Here is a 15,144-nt window from a genome sequence, read left to right as displayed (position 1 = left end):
CACAAGGCCATAGTACCTGGCTTGCTGAGCTCTCCCCAGGCTCAGAACCCTGGCAGCAGGGGAATGGTTAGGGTCTGTCTTCTTATGTCACTTTTTCTAATGCCCTAGAGTCATGGAATACATTTGTGTGTAAGTTGTGTAGCCTGTTATGAGTCTCTATGCACCATTAAGTACAGTGTCAAGCTTTTAAGTGCAACAACTTTTGAATCATACAAGAGCACAGTAATCTGCTGGGGAATATACCATTGCAAATAAAGTGGTTCTGAGTACTTTGAAGCTGGTACCCCATGTCATGCTGGCTAAATGTCTTGAAGCAGCTACCCATGCAGAAACTTTACTGCCGAGCTTCTGAATGTGATGTTTATAGATGAGGAAATGGGTAATGTGACTCCTTGGTAAGTTGGGGTATGCTCATGGGAAAGCATGTGGTTGCCTAGTTTGATACTCAGTGTGGTCTTAGTTTGATGACTGTCCACATGGAAGAGTGATGATACTGATTTATTGATGCTCCCCACTGACCTCATGCAGAACACAGACATTTCACAGCATGATCAGTCCTGGGTTATGAGTAGCTCCATGGCTTCTGGCTCTGGGTGGGAGAAAGGGTCCAGAGACAGAATTTACCATAGGTCCCTCAGTGTCTCTCTTATCTGTAGACTCCCTATTTGTACATGGGAGGCCTGGTTGTGGAGGCCAACATGCTGGATCCAGTTGGTCATATGGAAATGTGTGTAGATGTCACTGACAGAATGAAAACCAACTGGCACCCTTGATGTGGGGTGTTGGAATAGACAACTTGGCAAATGCTTGCACCTGCACTGTTGAGCACTTGAATGAGCCATTCAGGCCCAGGAACACGCTGTGAAGGTCCAAGAGCAATGTCTACAAATGGCCACCTGCTGTCAGAAGGAGGCAGCCCTCTTCACTACGGAGCTGAGAGAATCACAACACAAGCAAATGGAGGTTATACACAGGGTCAAAGATGACTTAGGATCCAGCAACAAAACCCCTGAGTGCATTGGCCCCACCTCATTCAGGGAACCATGGCCGTCTTGGGCAGGAGTGATGTAGCAGGCTTCCCTACAGCATGGAGAGTCCCATTCTTGGGACTTCTCCCTGAGGTGACTCCCATTGGGGGTGGCCTTGGATGGCAGCCAAGGGGAATGCTCCACACTGTGCATGATTGGGAGGTGCTGAGGTGTGGGGGAGCCCCAGAACAGGAGATTTGGAACATGGGAGCCCCTGACCCATGGTCCAGGGAGCCAGGAAGGCATCTAGCAAAGCACACTCTGGGGAGCACGACTGGAGGAGGGGACAGGATTAGCTGCCTGAAACCTTCTGCCAGGGCCAGCATTGACTCAGCTCATCTTACAGGGCCAACTTGCTACCCCCAGTAGGCACATGACCCCAAAGAGGTTCTAGGCCAATCCCAGAATGGTACAGAAGCTCTCAGAATTGAGGGCTGGGGGCAACCTACCCGCCCACCAGGCCAGGCAACTGCAGGCCCAGATCCTGCTGTGGGGGAGTGGCTCAGCCTCTGTGGGGATAGGAACCCTGCTTGGGCTCTTGTTCAAGTTTGGGAGCAGGCAACATTCAACAGTTTTTCTTTGTTACACACACAACAAGTTTGGCACCTGCAACATTTAATTAAACTGAGGGGCATCCATTTTGTGCTGCATTCCCACTGCTACCCCAAGGTTTCAAACTTGTTAGGTTGAGCACCTGTGGCTGCCCATCCCCTTCCCCTCCTCAATGTTATAACTCCCAGGTGCAGCCAGGGTCTTTCCCCAGTCTCTCAATGTTAACTGAGAAGAAGGTTCCAAGTTGCAGAGTGGGCAACATTCTACAGGCTTTGTTTAATAAACACACTAAAAGTATGGCAGCCTCAACAGTTGATTAAAATAAGGCAAATCTGTTTCACTGGCCACATTCCCCCACAGCCCTGGTGTGTGCCCCTGGGAAGTGTTGGAGAGGGAGATGGGAAGGGGAACAGTGCCCAAGAAGCCTCAATTGTGGACAGCAGTGCCCATGAGGCAGGGCCAAAGGAGTCCAGGGCTGGAATCCCATGGCCCAGTGCCAAGTGGGGGCACTCAGAGCCTTCAAGCCCTATTCATCCAGGGAGGACTCCCAGTCCACGCAACTAAGGAGCTGCCTGGCCAGAGCTTTATGGATCTAGACAACCTGTCACTGTGCAGAGCCAGAACCACTAGCATGAGCAAGGTGGGGAATACAGGCATCCAGTGTGCGCGCTCACAGACACACACACGCACTCGCGTGCGGCAGGTACAAGGTGCATTGGATAGGCATGCATGGGACAACTGGCTGGTGGCTTGTGGCCATGAAGGCACATGTCATGCTGATCCACTGCTGCATCAGGTCCAGATGGGTGTCCAGATGGGTGGCTGCATCAGGTCCAGATGGGTTGTCCTGCCAGGCAATCAGGAGTGGCTCAGCCATTTGGCTCTGCCCTGGAGTTTTTGGCAGCCCAGGGAGCCCAAGGGCATGCTGGGAGGCATGCAAGAGCCACCCCTACCTTCTGCCCTACCACGCAGGCAGACTCTGACACCCCCTTATCCCCACAAGGGCTAACGTGTTTTATTTGCCTGCAACATAACCTTGGGCGCTTGGAGTAGAGCTCAAAAGTTATAGTGCTTTGCTTTGAGCTTCTTGAATGCCTGTGTTTAGCCTACAATGCGGGTTATGTCTCTTTCATAGATTTAACACTTATTAGAAATTTCTAGAAATGTTAACTTTAATGCCTGATCGCATGCACATTTTGCAAAAGTTCACCATGGCATTTCACATCTAGACCCTGGCTCTCTTCTCTTTCATGGCTTGATCCTTTAGAGACTTCACTGAAATAATTAAGTTCTGAACGTGAATTCTAAAGGAATAAAAACCAGTTTTGTCCTCCTGTACAGTGATATCATTCAGGTATGCTTGAAAAGGAGGTAGTGTCATAATTGGAACATTTCATATTGTTTTATTCCTAAAATGCAATATTTTGTATTTTCTTACCATTTAAGCCATTACACTAAAGGCAAAGATGTAATCAAAAGAGTACAGTGATTCTGAAAAAATATTCTAGTAATTTTCCAATTTGGAGTCAGATTCTATTTCAAATATTTTATTTATGTTTCATGAGTATTTCAGATAATAAATTATATAAAGTTATTTTACTAAGCTGAATAATTTTGACTGACATAAACCATTTTTTCTAATAGTCTTGTTTCACAGTAAGTTTACAAATTATTTCAATTTGAACTTATTTGAGTTGAAACATTTTTTCAAGCAGAATTTCCCATGAAATAAGAACTCTTTCTCTGTCTCCCCCATATAGAGCTCTAGTTGTAGCATGTTTTCTTGTGAAATTAATCTTTTAATCTTGCGGGAAGAAGAATACCAGAACAACCTCTTTTTCATGGTATATTAATGTGAAGTAAACAGGGATACTAAAATATATTTATTAAAATATATTTATATATAAATATATATATAAACATATATTTATATATAAATATATTATATTTATATTTATTAAAATATATATATAAGCTAGTTATTTAACTTTAATTTTGAAAATTGGTAAATACTTGGTTGGATTAAAGCACTGCAATGCTAGTTTTCAATCTACAGTAGACTTTTTATTTTCTCTAACTGAGATCTTATTTTTGGTTCAGGGCATTTGTACCGACAAAATAGTTGAAGAAAAATTAATGATGTTTCTTATAAAATCAAATGAGTAAATACCTACAATCTGCAGTTCTAGTTCAGACAAATGGAATTGCAAAAACAGAATTTATCTCACAATTAATTTGCTTTCAAGTTCTCTGAAAACACAGCCCATATCTTTCTACTAGCAGCACATTAAGATGATGAAGTTGTCAGCCAATAAATGGTGATAGCTTTCATTTAGCTGCTTCAATGTAGGCTGTTTAAAATTAGAATTTTATAAAGGGGTTTTCAGGTTGAATTCTCTGCCAGGAATTCTGATGAACTATTGAATCTTTTTTTTTTAAGTTACTCTACTTATCTGGGTCCAAGACAAATCTATCAAATACTGTTGCTTAAGGCCTCATGGAGTTTCCCTAGTAACTAAGGACTTGGAAAGTTGCCTTACTATCTCAGGTTACCTTTGCTAAAGGATAGCTCAGGTCACCCTTTCTAGGAAAGATGGAAAATCTCTTATACGAAAGCAAGAAAAGCCATCTTGAAAGCTCAAATGTTTCTTACCAATGCAAAACACTTCAGCTATGTTGGCAAATGTTTAAGTGAACAGTAAGAGCACCTCACAAAAGTGACTACATTAAGTTTGGGGGTCAAGGGAAATGTACAGATCTCTATAAAGAACCAGTACATCTCATTAAAAGTGATGATATAATCTATCTCGTTGGAATAAGGTACCATATTTTATGGTGTATAAGTCAAGGTTTGAAGACAAATGTTTTATTCTTAAAATTCAACCCTGATTTATACAGCATCCCCCGCAAGTGGTGCTGCCTGGACTCCCCCAGGAGCTCAAGCAGCACATGGCCTTCCGGCAGCCTGCATAGCCAGCCCCAGGGGATGCTGCCACCTGCCTAGCCCACCAGCAATTCACCCCCTGGCTATGGGGCAGGCAGTGAGGCTCCACCCAAAGCAGGATCAGGCTCCTGGTCACTTCTGCCTTCAGTAGGCATCTGCAGCTGGCAGGAGAGCTGGCGCCACTTGGGAAGGGGCTAGCTTGACCCAGGGGCAGTGCAGGATCTCCCTAGCCTTCCCTCCACCCCCTCCCAACACCCCATGCTTCCCCTGGGGCAAGCCAGCCTCTTCCTGGGTGGTGCCAGGTGTCCTGCCAGCCACAGGAGCCTGCTGAAGGCAGAAGCAGTGAGAGTCTTGATCCTGCTTTCAGCAGTCTCCCTGCCCACCCTGCAGCTGGGAGGTGAGCTGCTAGTGGGCCAGGAATACACTGAGCTATGGGGTTTCCCCCAGGCCTAGCCAGGCAGCTGCCAGCAGGCCATGTGAAGCATGAGCTCCCAGGGCCCCAATCCAACTTCCTGGGAGCCTGCCAGCATACCGCCCCTCCCATGAGCCCACCCAGGCTTCCAGCAGCTCTCACACTGAGGCAGGATCAACTTATACACTGGACATACAACAATTCTAACTATTTTTAACAGAAATGTGGGGTGAACTTATATAATATGTCAATCTATACATGATAAAATATGGTAGATGCATTTCTAAATTCCTTTTGCTTAGCATTTATCCAGAAAGTGTTTCACTCTTTCAGTTAGTGAATAACACCCTCACCAGGAATTAAAATACTATCATTAATATTACTAAAGTCTGGTTGCCTTCCAGCCTTACTTTCCTATGATCCTATGAACAATCAGCACCACTCACAACAAACCCATCAGAGTCTATGGATCCTAGGCATGCCTATTCCAAAACCTGGTAATTCTTATCCATTGTACCAAATACCTTCATGGGAGTGAACCGAGACTAAAGCTATGCACCGAAGTGAATGATCACAGGGAAAAGATTAATGACAGAGACACCAGAACACATGTAGGAGTATGCTTTTCACAAAATAATCATTTGCTTCAACATCCTTTACACCTTCAACAGGCAAGCATGGTAACAAAAGTTTATAAGCTGGCTGGACACTAAGAACCAAGGACTTAACACCAATATTGGCTTTATGGCATATTATTATCACCCTGATTTCTAATACTCTTTCTTCATACCAGAGGTGATAATGACCTCCTTCCCTTTTGAAAGGTCTTGATTTTCCACTAAGCAACCTAGCCTTTCTTTTGTGATTTGCTTGTCTGCTACTTGTGAGAATTGTTCTCTTCTCCAATTACACAGACCTGCATAGTGTTTTTAACTCTTGCCATATCTGATTTTACCTCACACCCAAAGAAAGATGCACTGCATTTTGAGCTGATTGGCATGTTTCTCCCACATTATGAATTTAAAAATGATCATATTTTTCTTAGTATTCTATTAAATGCCATAAGGTGCTTTACTCATATAGTTTCAGACAAATGCATATTTCCTCTCAGGAATCTTCAATTCCTAAGCACCATAAAACCTATTATTTTACTGCAATCACAACAAATTGGAGAACTTTTCATACTTTGCCCACAATATTCATTTGAAATGTCATACCTTAAACAGAATATTGTATTTCTACATCTGTCATGTCTGAATACATTCTAGTAAAGCATACTGAAGTCTGGAAAATTTCATTTCTCTAAGAATAAACATGTTTTGAGTAGTGCCTCAGGCTTTCCATATTTGCTCCAACAGCCTCATTTCTTTGAAGTTTGGTTTTCATTATAAGGTGCTAAATAGATATTTGCAACTTGTTCTTAAAAAGCAACTTGCTTCCTCCTCTCTTGAAATATGTGAAATTAGAAGCTAAGTGTTCAGAAAATAGATGGAGTCAAACCAGTAGCATAATAAGTGACAGGCAACTGGGGCATTAGCCCCAGGCACCCACTTACAGCTGGCTGCTGCTGCTAGCCAGCTGTCACAGCCAGGACAGTTCCTGCTGCTACTGCCAATCAGAGTGCAGGCCCTGGTAGTTATGCCTTTGAGTCAAACAGCATTTACTAACCAGTGGCCAAGACATACTTTCTGCCTCCTGTAAAACTTGCAAAAGCCACACCCTGGTTGAAATCTTACCCCCTTAAAGTCAATAACAAAATGCTCAGGGTTTCATCCTATGTAAAAGCTACATTTACAAGTATCTCAGGATCTAAGGTATAACTGATAAGAGAGAGAACAGAAGCTAAGAGAAAAGTCCTGTAAGGCCCTACCCTGGAAAACCCATGAGTCATTACCTGCTGTAAAGAGAGGGCTGTCTGAGAGCACACTGCAAAAGTCTTGAAAATACTTAACTACTACTCCAACCTCTTCATGGACAGTTTAGCAAAACTTTGAATGTTAGTTTTGTTCATGTTATTGTACCAGGATCTATTTTTACTATTCCTTAGCCATTGGGATGGTGTGTGCTAATGGATCTCCTCTGAATTCCTTTCCACCTGTCAATAGGTTTGTTAATGAAGTGTACAGAAGTACACACCAGTCCAGGTGGTCTTATAAATGATATTTCAAAAACATGAAAGAAACAGTGAGGCTCAGCTCCTTAGAGGTATATTGCCCTCTAATTCACATTAACTCCTGGGAGTTAAGGGCACCTATACACATGCTGGACAACTGCTCCAATGTGTGCTAATTAGCATATCAGAGCACACTAAATTAATCAAGTCTGCTGGAGGATATTAATTAATGTGCTCCAGCAGCTTCCGTGTCATATCTATTCAGCATCCCTCCACTTCAAAATGGTGTCAGGGGCTCTTGAACTAAAGTTCCTTGAACAAACTTTATTTCAACCATACCTGCCACCATTTTGAAATGTGGGATGCTGAATACATGTGATGCTGCAGGTGCTGTAATTAGAGCATCTCTGGGAGCTGCTCTAATTAAAGCACCTCCCACCCCCTAAGTGTCTATATATTTTTCAGGACCAGAGCCTTGGTGCCCATGTCCCTTTTAGTGCTCTTGCAAAAGTACTTGATAAATCTTATTTACGCTAGAGTTTCGGAGTTAAACATATTTGTAAGTAGGAATTTGTATTAGATTATGCCTTAGCCACAAATAAGCACAGAAGAAGAGCTAGAACATGGGCATTCCATTCTACTTTGTGCTTCTATGTATGGGATAAGTGCAATTCCAGTGGAAATATAGACATTGCTCCAGCAATGTGCCCACAGTGCACATCTCAAAAAATGTGTGTATACAGAGCCAGCCTTAGGGGTGGGCAACATGTGTGATCACCTAGGGCACCATGATTAAGGGGGCACCACACACACACACAGGTGCCATGAGTGGCAGGTAGTGGTGCTGGCCTGGGATGTTGCTCAGGGCACAGCACCGTGCCAAAGTTGGGGGGGAAGAGGCCTTCATGAGGTGGGCTGCCCAGGATTCTGCACATGTGGGCAGCAGCAGCACCTGCTCCTGCCCAGGTGGGGCAGGGCTGGGTGGGACCATGCATACATGTAGCCCCAGGCCAGGGCTGGCAGCCTGTGAAGGGGAGTAGGGGAGAGCTCCAACTGAGTCTTGCCTACACGTGCCTGGTTGCATGTCAGGCTCTGGAGGAGCTCTATGGTGGCCATAGGGTATTGGATCTCTCATGTCAGCACTCCCTGGATGCTCATAGTAGGGTCCTGCTCCCTCCACTTTCACTCCATGGGACTTCAGTCAGTGGTACCTGCCACAAGCAGATGCCCTGCCCAGTTTCCTGGCCTGTCAGATGAAGCTCCTCTGTGGCAGAGTAGCAGCATCAGTGACTTGGAGGGGGCCAAAATACAAGTTTGCCCAGGGCACCATTTTCCTCTAAGGCTGACTGTGTGTGTATGTGTATGTGTAGGCAGAACTCAAATGCACTGTACTCTTTTAAAGAGTGCTATAGTTTCTATTATAGTATATGATCTCAGAATTTCCCCTTTTCTTGATAAATGAGCCCTTGTTTTCTCCAGAGACAAAATTTTCTTCTACAGAGAGAAGAATGTTTTAAAACAATAAACCCAAAAGTTCTTCTTCGATTTTTCAAATCATTTTAACACATCAAAGTGCTGTTCCAAGTCGTATACTTAACATTTGAAAAGTATCTAAAGGCAATAATATAGCTGAAATGGAAGATAATTCAGCAGTTACATGGATGATCATTTATCATGTTCAGGGTAAACAGCAAAGGTTTAATGCATAATGTTTTGGTGCTTCTATGCTTTTCACAATGACAGATGACAGCAAGGTATAAAACAACAGGCATCTACATAGCAACAGGAAAACAACTGGCTTCTGAGATAGCTTAATATCTTTATGGATTTGACATGTGTATGGAGCTGAAGGTTTTAAATGACAGAAAACTCGCTGTGTGTGATTATTGTGTTCTGCTTGCTGCATATGCCTATACATCTATCAACTAAGGCAACTTTCTCTCTCTCTCTCTATCTTGCTAGCTCACTCTTGATGGCATCATCCTGAAGGATAAATAATGATGCTATTTTTTATTGAAAACCTGTAAAAGTTTTTCTGTGACTGTTTATTAGAGCTGGCTGGGAATTTTACAAAAATTAAAATGTTTCACAGGAAAATTTTGATTTCATTAAAAATTCTCCATGGGGAATTATAAAACAAAATACTTTCTTTTAAATAGGTTAAACCTAGATCAAAATATTTCAGTTTTTGGAGTAACACAAAACATTTTTTAGATCAGTTCAAGATGCTAATCCAGTGGGACCAACTTTTGTGGAAAGCGTGTACTCCCTGCCCTACCTCCCATTTGGCAAATAGGAGCAAGGCAAGGCTGCAGCAGTAACCTGAACTCAGGAACCATCCCCAGTAAGTAGGGACATGAGAATGGGGGGGAATGTGGGGGTGGGAGGGATTGTGTGTGGGGGGACTGTGTGGGGGTTGAGGGGACTGCTCAGGGTGGGTCCCTTGCCCACCACCCGCATGGCGCACAGCCCCCGCTGCAGCAGGAGTGGCCATTAGGCACTCAGGCCCCACTGCTGGCCAAGCCCCCCCATGGTGCAGCATGACCCCGGCCATCTCTGCCACATGTTGCAGGCCCAGCCTGGGGGCATGCACCTTCAGGCAGGACTGGGCCACTCTTACTGTCACCCAGGGTTCTGCCACCACACGGAGGGGCCACGCAAAGGGCAAGAAGAGAGACTTTCAGCAGCAAAGGTCAGGGGTTAGGGGGCAGGACTTCCAGTCACAAGATGGCACACAATGGCCAGGGCAGCTTTTTATATTGCTGGGGCCAGCATAGGTGCTAGACCCAGCTCTAGCTCCCCCTAGCTGAAGATCTGAGAGGAGTTTGGCAGGATCAGTTTGCCCCAAGTGGAACAATTTTCCCCACACGAAAGTGCATGTTCTGGCACTTGTGCTGAGGCACAAATCTTCACAAATTTGTGCCACTGCTATTTGAGCTGATGCAAGGGCACATAAATGCATGTGTGGATGCATGTGTTGACCTCTAGTGGAGGGCTCAAATGCCTGTACACAAATGCCAGAAGCATTGGAAACAAACAGGAGGAACTGGCCCTCCTGTCTTCCAGCAGGGACTACAATATCATAGGGATAACAGAGACCTTGTGGGACTCTACCCATGATTGGACTATATCTATAGAGGGCTACACCCTGCACAGGAGCAATTGCATAGGTAAAAAGGGTGGAGGCATAGCTCTATATGTAAAATAGAAGTATACCTCCTTGGAAGCTGAAAGTGGTACTAAGGAAGGGCAACTTGAGACCATCTGGATCAAGATGTGCGGGAGACATGGTGAAAGGGACTTAACTGTAGGAATATATTACAGACCTCCAAATCAAGATGAGGACCTAGATCTGGAATTCTCCAGGGAACTGGAAGAGGCTGCCAGAGCATGGGATATGGTCATCATGGGCAACTTTAACTACCCAGACATATCCTGGGAAGAACACAGCCAGATCTGACCAGCCGCATACATTCCTGACTTGTATCAACAAGCTCTTCTTGTATCAGGAAGTATATGAGCTAAGCAGAGGAAATGCCCTTCTAGATTTAGCCTTGGCAAAGAGGGACAACCTGGTGAGTGATCTGAAGATAGAGTGTAAGCTAGGTGATAATGACCATGACACTATCACTTTCCCTGTCCATCATAGGGCTGGGAAATCTATAAGTAAAGTACAAATTCTTGACTTAAAAAAGCTGACTTCAATAAGCTAAGGGGTTTAGTAAATAATGCCCTACATGATCATGGACTGCAGGGAAAAAGTGTGGATGAAGAGTGGTCATTCCGAAAGAATACAATCTTTGGTACACAGAAGTTGTCCATACCTGTAGGTAAAAAAGGTAACACAGGGGCCAGGAGACCATCTTGGCCCAACAGGGAAATCATAGGTCTTCTGAAAAAGAAAAGGGAGACTTACCAATGATGGAAGCTAGGAATAGGCCCCAAGGAGAACTACATAGATACGCCTGAAGGGGGCAGATTAGAAAAGCAAAGGCAGTGACTGAATTCAGGCTAGCAAACTGAACTCCTGAACAAGTACTTCACATCTACATTCCACCAATCTAAGAGTGATAGCCTGCCAAATATAAATATGACACAGAATAGTCACAGTAGCAATGATCACCTACCAACAGTCAATGTAAAGCTGGTAAAAAAACAGCTAGAGAAGCTGGATATCTATAAGTCAGCAGGACTAGATGAACTCCATCCAAGAGTGCTGAACAAACTAGCTGAAGTCATCACAGGATCACTGGCAAACATTTTTGAGAATTCGTGGCACTCAGGAGAGATCCCAGAAGACTGGAAGAGGGCCAATGTTATGCCCATCTTCAAGAAGGGAAGGAGAGAGGAGACAGGGAAATACAGGCTGATCAGCCTGACTTCAATCCCAGGAAAAATCTTTGAAAAATTTCTCAAAGACTCCATATACAAAACTAAGCCACTCTACTCAGCATAAACAATCCGACTCTACTCGGCATTGATGAGGCCTCAGCTGATGTACTGTATCCAGTTCTGGGTGCCACACTTCAAGAAGGATGTGGAGAAGCTTGAGAGAGTCCCAAGAAGAGCCACTCATAATTAGAGACCTGAAGAGTGTGACAAGGGTGTCTCTCAAGCCTGGTGTTAACACCAACATATCCATCTCTGCGCAAACCACTTGCCTTGCTCTCCCGCCATGCCTTGTTGTTATAGAGTTAAGATGTTCAGTAGCGGAAGGCTGACCTTCGAATACCCCAGTTGTAATGGGGCAGTGTTTACACGCTCCAGTCACTGCTTACATGTTCCATGCCTCAGATGTTTCCTCCAGTGTTTTGTACTGGGTCTTTCTTTACACAAACAAACCAACACACACATACTTGACTCCCAGCCCTCAGGCTCCCAGCAATCCTCACTGGGGCTCCACACTGCCCCCTCGCTGGGGATCCTCTGTGGTTTTCCACCTGGTGGGTCTCAAGTGGCTGAAGCCACGCCTGGCCCCCTCTCAGGGCCTCTGCAACCTTAGTACTCACAAGGAGCCTGGGTGCTGCTCCAGGTCCCTCAACTGGCCTAGGGCCCTGCCTCAGGACTCCCATGAGCCTGGGCTTCTGCTGTGTAGATCAAACCTACAATGGATGTAGAGGCTGGGGTTTTTAGGCACCCCTCCTAACCTTTCACCAGGGAGGTAACTGGCCTGGCATTTCCTGGGAACTCCCACACCACTAAGAACCCCACCAGGCCACCCTTCCCTGGCAGGGTGCAGTTTTAAATCATGCCCAGGACCAATGAGGCCTCCTCCTTCCCTATAGCCTCAGCCTTACCTCTAGGTGCTCCTGGAGTCAGAACTCAGCAGAGATGTTTCTTCCCTCCTGGCTGATCTCAAACTGCCCTTAAAATGGCTGCCCTCACTGCTCTAGCCCTTAAAATGATGGAGCACTAAGGCTGCTCCATCACCAAGAACAAGCCATACGAGGAAAGGCTGACAGATATGGGACTCTTCAGCCTAGGAAAGAGAAGACTTTGGATTGATTTGGTGGAAGCTTTCAAATATATCAGAGGAAAATATCAGGAACGAGGCAAACAACTGTTCAACAAAGTGCCCCCAAAACTAGGAGCAGTGGTCATAAACTCCTAGAAGGAGGTTTCAGACTGGATATAAGGAAAAACTTCTTTATAGTTCCTGTGACCAGACTCTATAATAGACTCCCAGTGGGGGTAGTGTAGGCACCTACCCTGGAGATCTTCAAAAGGATGCTGGATGCACACCTTGCTGGGGTTATTTGACCCGAGGAGTCTTTCCTGCCTAGAGCACGGCGGCTGAACCTGTTGATCTCATGAGATCCCTTCTAGCCCTAAACTTCTGTGAATCTGTGATGCACTCCTTGAGACCTAACAAGAACAGCTTGAGACCTGAAAGCTGACAGCATTGCTCTGGCCTTTTGTTTGGTGCCAAATTTGCATAATCACTGAGCAGTCTCAACACAAGTGAAATTCTTTGCCCAGGAGTGCCTTCATTACCATCCTCCTGTGAAATATGAAACATCATCGCAAGAAAGAGGCATAATTCAATGTCCTACTTGCCATCAGACAGCTCTGAGGTAAATAGACTGCTTCAACTTTTATCTGAGCCTATGTTGCACAAAATGAACTTTTCCAACCAGGAGATCCTACACCACATTTCAGTTGTCCTGTGAAATATGAATTTTCATTTCCACCTGGGAGCAATTTTACAATCTTTGCACTCTCCTATGCCTGAAGGAGGGTGTGAGTGCCCAAAAGCTTCCAAATAAATAACTTTTTTTTTTTGCAACTCTCTAGTCAGTCTAATAAATATATCACTTCCCCAAGAGTTCTGATTACTTTTGCCTGAAGACCAACACAGATGCAACCTATATCCTTGAGTCTAACAATGGTGTCTTGAGTCTAAGGAGGTTGGGAACCACTATGCAGACAAACTAGAAAGAGTCTATCAGAGAGCAACAAAAATGTCAGAGGTCTAGGAAACATGACCTAGCTGCAGGGGACAGATCAAAAAGTAACAGTCTTAAATTGCTGCAAGGGAAATTTAGGTTGGATATTAGGAAAAAATTTCTAGCTATGAAGGTGGTTCAGCACTAGAACAGATTATCTAGGGAAGTTGTGGAATTTTCATCCTTGGAAGTTTTTAAGAGCAGGTTCAACAAACAGATAGATTTGATGGTTTAGGTAGGGATGATTGCCTTGAGTAGGGGCAGGACCCTCTAAGACAGGGGTAGCCTACCTGAAGCTCTGGAGCCACATGTAGCTCTTCAGAAGTTAATATGCATCTCCCTGAATCTTTGCACAAGCACATGGTGACAAGCTTCCATTTGCAAATATACAAATATATCAGAGGAGAGCATCAGGAGCTAGGTGGGGAACCTCTTGATGTTCCTCCCAACCCTATTTTCTATGATTTTATGAAAAACAGGTCCCTGAACTACAGCTCTTATGTGAAAATGCACCCCCATTGGAAAATTAAGTTTAATGACTGAGCAACTTCAAAAAAAAGTATTTTAACTCATTTCAACATAGCAAAATAAAACATTTCAATTTGGAGAATGCCATGTGTGTAAAAGTGACAGAATCAATACAACATTTTACAGCCTTTAGGATATTTATCAGATTTGCAGAATTATATTCTATAGTGGAGATGATCTGTTTCAACCTGAAGTATAGGCATATGCATAGTGTTCTTAAAGTTTTTAACTTATTTTTTCTATCTATACTGGAAAAAATGTTGCCACTAACAAAATGGCATGGCCAATGACGCATGGTCACTTAGAGGACCTAGGGGCTTGAAGTAGCATGTAAAGTAAGGTTTTACTACAGAGTGGCTGGTGCACTTCAAATTTACACCCTTGTTTACATGACTAAATTCCTTGTATAAACCACCCTTGAAAACATTGAGCTATATACTCTAATATGACCAAGACAAAAGAGTGCAAAAATTACTTACTGGTCCTGTTTCTACTGCATTGTTCTTGGCAAGGTTATTCTTTTAGCATAGTATTAGAACAATTTTATGATGTAACCTATGGCAGTGGCAACACATAGAGGGTGCATGGGGGTGCATATGCACCCCATGAGAGCACTGGTGCACCCCCTGACAGGCTGCACTCCTTGCTTAGGTGATGAGCAGGGGGGGCAGGCAGGAGCACCGGTGCCCCCCTGCGAGCACCAGCCAGGGAGTGGGACCCCCCCGGTAGGCGAGATTGGCCTGCAGGGGGCATGCCCCCTCCCAGTAGCTGACTGGTCGCTGGGGGGGCATGTGCCCTCCCTGTTCTAACAACACCCTTTTCTCTGGCTTCACCAGCTGCAAAGAAGGTAGGTGGCATAGACCTTAGCGAAATAAAAAAGTCCTAAAAGTCTAGAAGAGGGGCGGGCAAAGTCTAGCCCATGGGCTGGATCTGGCTGGCCATGATCTCCATTTCTAAGCAAACCCCTGCCTGCATAGCCGGGGCTGGTCTCTATGGAGGGAGCTGGCAGGGGTCATCACGGAGCCCTTGGCCCAGCTGTATGAGCATTCATGGTCATCTGGCCAGGTGCCAGGGGATTGGAAACTGGCTAATATAATACCAATTTTTAAGGGAGGAAGGAG

This window comes from Alligator sinensis, unplaced genomic scaffold (genome assembly GCF_000455745.1).
Source record: "Alligator sinensis unplaced genomic scaffold, ASM45574v1 scaffold542_1, whole genome shotgun sequence".
NCBI classification, from domain to species: domain Eukaryota; kingdom Metazoa; phylum Chordata; order Crocodylia; family Alligatoridae; genus Alligator; species Alligator sinensis.
The sequence above is the reverse complement of the archived record's forward strand: the minus strand, read 5'-3'. Positions refer to the sequence as shown.